Below are 3,958 nucleotides of genomic sequence, written 5' to 3'. Positions count from 1 at the left end.
CAAGTCTAGAGTAAATCAGTTCATGTGCTGACAGGAGGAGAGAGCAGAGTGACAGAATAATGAGCTCATCAATGTGCTGTTTCTCCTTTCACTGTCCAGTCACAGGCTAAGGTGGGTCCAGGATGACCTGGGCTCAGAGGAAGTGAGATAAATGATAATGGCCATCAGATTGAGACTATTTTGTAGTAACTACGTAACTATGTGATATGCATTTAATGTTATGTGTGTAATGTTAATTTATAATTCTGCAAATTAAAATCTAATTTCCCTTTTAGGAGGCACCATATATAAAGAAGAAAGTGGTCATAGAGCAATTATTGTGCATCCGTGGAAAGCCAAACCTTAACTGGAAGATGAGGATCTAACAAGCAGTGAGGTATGTAATTGCAAGAGCATAACTGTAACCACAGCAGACCATGTGACTGCTATGGGGCCCAAAAGCACAGGGGGGGGGGGCGCAGAGCTGTCTGAATGCACAGCAATATACTGTATGTAGGTTGCAGCAGCAACTGACAAATATGACAAATGACTTCAATGGGAACCTCCATACAATTACTATGCCAGCGATAAGTGATCTGTATCACTAGAGGAATCATTAGTGGGGAAGGCTTCAGAAGGTTCATTAAGAAATGCAATGTAACAGAAATATTGTTACATTGTATTTAGTGTTACATTAATGTGTAGATCAAGGGGTGACCTTTGATCTGCATATGACATCAGTAAAAGCAACATTGCAATTAAAAAACATACATAAAATGTGTTGCTATTTAATCCCTTATTAACTCTAAGAATGTAAAAAAGGTATTACCCTTACAGTGGAGCTACACCCGCACTGCAAGAGTTAAGTGCTCATTTTGCAAAGGGGGCTCAAATAAAGAAGATATACTTACCTAATTCTCGGTGCTGCCGGGCTGCTAGATCGGTTCCCCGCAGCCTCCTCTTCCTTGGGCTCCGGCAGACTGAGGACCACTGGTGTCAACACGTCTTATGCAGGTTCATTGACTTGAAATAAACGTGAGGGACATTCCATAGCCAGAGCGGAGGGGCTGACCACTGCAGGACTGAGGATCAGGTGAGTAATACAGCTTTATTTAAGCCCTCTAGACAAAACAAGCACTTAACTCTTGCAGTGCGGGAGGGTCTGTTTTTTAAATTCCTGAGTTCCTCTTTAAGCTGCTCAAAACACTGCAAAGTGTTCATAAAGTACATGCATAAACACTAATCTAGGCTGGGCTTTTAGAAATGATTCCGCTTTGAACAGAAATTTATCCTGTGACTGATTTTAACTCAGCAGCTGTTCATAAAAATGCTGCCTGTACTGTCTGGTAGCCATTAGTGGACTATTCTCCACATCTGTGTACAATCAAGAAAATAGGACTAAGAAAACACATCAAATTGAACATTTATAATCAGTCATTACTAGGAAGACTTGCTGAAACTGTGTAATAGTTTCCCTTTAAGTGCGGTGAGGGGAGGTGATGTTTGTTGGTGATTAGAGGAAGAGGCAGGGCGGATAACAGTTTAATCATGATGAGGGTCTCTCAATGTCTGCCGGTGGATATATTAGCAGCATCTAGTTCTACACAGAGGAGGAATATAGCTGCCATTTAATCTCTGTGTTTACATCACGGTTAAACAATGATGATGAACACCAATGTGCAGTACATGGTCCCGGGCACTGTGCCACACGCTCTGCGCTGAATTTCTGCACCGCGTCTCATTGGGGTCTCCATTTAACCAATGATGATGAACATCAATGTGCAGTACATGCTCCCGGCAATATTGGTCCTGGGCACTGTGCCACACGCTCTGCGCTGAATTTCTGCACAGTGTCTCATTGGGGTCTCCATTTAACCAATGATGATGAACACCAATGTGCAGTACAGGGTCTCGGGCACTGTGCCACTCGCTCTGCACTGAATTTCTGCACCACGTCTCATTAAGGTCTTCCTTTAAACAATGATGATGAACACCAATGTGCAGTACCTGGTCTCGGGCACCATGCCACTCGCTCTGCACTGAATTTCTGCACCACGTCTCATTAAGGTCTTCCTTTAAACAATGATGATGAACACCAATGTGCAGTACATGGTTTCGGGCACCATGCCACTCGCTCTGCACTGAATTTCTGCACAGCGTCTCATTAGGGTCTTCCTTTAAACAATGATGATGAACACCAATGTGCAGTACATGGTCTCGGGCATCATGCCACTCGCTCTGCGCTGAATTTCTGCACCGCGTCTCATTAGGGTCTTCCTTTAAACAATGATGATGAACACCAATGTGCAGTACATGGTCCCGGCCATATTGGTTCCAGGCACCGTGCCATGCGCTCTGTGCTGAATTTCTGCACAGCGTCTCATTAGGGTCTTCATTTAAACACTGATGATGTGCAGTACATGGTCTCGGGCACCGTGCCACGCGCTCTGCACTGAATGTCTGCACCGCGTCTCATTAGGGTCTTCATTTAAACAATCCCGAATCATAAATCGCCGGCTGATTTATACAACAGAGCTTGGAGTAACATTTATAGGTAAATCTGACGACATTTTGGGAATACAATCAAAAAATGAAAAAGGTAAAAGCTGAACTCCTGGCAAACAGCTGAATACACGTATAATGTCCCTGTTTTACCTGCCAAAAGATTTGTTTTTCTATCCATCCCATTGTAAGATTCATAAAGCTCTGTCTGGCATAGCAGGAGAACTGATTTTTCTCTGCCACACTTCACTAAGCCTTACAGGTCTCCTCTCCACCCCCACCCTGTGACTGGACAGTGAAAGGAGAAGCAGAAGACTGATGAGCTCATCTCTCTGTCACTCAGCTCTCTCCTTGTACATACATGCTCATTGCACAGCTAGTAGGTGCCTTGTGCTGCTTTTTCTTCCTGCACTTAGCTCTGCTGTACAGGGACCACAAGAGGCTGATACCAAATCAAAATTAGGCCCCTACCCAGCTTGTATTTATTCAGGGTGGATCCATAGAATCTGAGCTTCATCTGTAAATCCCAAATTCCAACATCTGCATGGCATAGCACAAAACCAGACGTCACCCAGTTTTGGTGATCTAGTGCCCACTATGGCCTAATTTTCCTGGTCTTAGTGGACCTTAGTGGAGCCCGGTGTAATATTAAGCTGCTGTACACAGTCCACTCATTCCATTTTTGCTGATAGAATCGCCCCCCTCGCTGGGCCGAAATCCTGCAGAGTCTCACTTCTGAGCCAGCAACATGATGATCCTTGAACCTAAATACCTGAAATCTTTCTCTGAAAAAAATAATATTGGTGAGTTGATCAGCATCTGACCAGTATGACCTTAGAATGAGATGAGGTCATTAGATTGTAAGCTTAGCAGCGGATCATGTGCCAGTATTATATAAATCATGGCCTGTGCAGTTCTTGGCTGTGTTCACAAATGTCTGATGCAGGTCAGCCCCTCCTGCAGCGTCTCAATTTGTGACTTAGCAGGTGAGAGTAGACTAGTGACATCATTTTACAAAGTCACTGGAGCTCAAGGCCTGTTTTTTAATGATAAAAAGTACAGCTTTTCTGAAAACAATAATACTGTTGCTGTACATTGTGCTATGTCAGGAATTTATGTATGTAAAGTTATTGAAAGGTCCACTTTAGGTGCGCAAATGTAACTTTGACTGTGTAATAAATACAGCGAACATTACTGGGACTTGGAATTTCCATTGATGAACAGTAAGTACCTGGGGTTGGCTGTTCAGCAGGGCAATGTGTATTTGAACCCTTTCGCTGCCACTCATATATGTTATACGTTGGCAGCATCACAGGCTTGTACGCAAACCACTGCCAACTATTGGCTTTCTAATGGAAGTGATTTGGGCAGCTGCAAAGCCGCCTGATCATTTCCACATGTGTGGAAACATGGCGCATCCCGTATCTCCCCCCCCCCCCCCCCCCCCCACGACCCCTCTTCCAGCCGCGGGCGGGGT

At 44.3% G+C, this 3,958-nt stretch overlaps 1 protein-coding gene across 1 annotated transcript in view; it reads left to right on the top strand.

The window, feature by feature from the left end:
• The first annotated feature begins 330 nt into the window (after positions 1–330).
• LOC108788260 (discoidin domain-containing receptor 2-like) overlaps positions 331–3,958 on the top strand; it is a 56,269-nt gene continuing 52,641 nt past the window's right edge. The window contains exon 1 of the mRNA XM_018558001.1: positions 331–376. The gene's annotated coding sequence lies outside the window, so the exon portion shown is untranslated. The remainder of the gene's footprint in view (positions 377–3,958) is intronic.

This window comes from Nanorana parkeri, unplaced genomic scaffold (assembly GCF_000935625.1).
Source record: "Nanorana parkeri isolate BGI_ZX_2015 unplaced genomic scaffold, ASM93562v1 scaffold315, whole genome shotgun sequence".
Taxonomy (NCBI): domain Eukaryota; kingdom Metazoa; phylum Chordata; class Amphibia; order Anura; family Dicroglossidae; genus Nanorana; species Nanorana parkeri.
The sequence above is the reverse complement of the archived record's forward strand: the minus strand, read 5'-3'. Positions and strand labels throughout refer to the sequence as shown.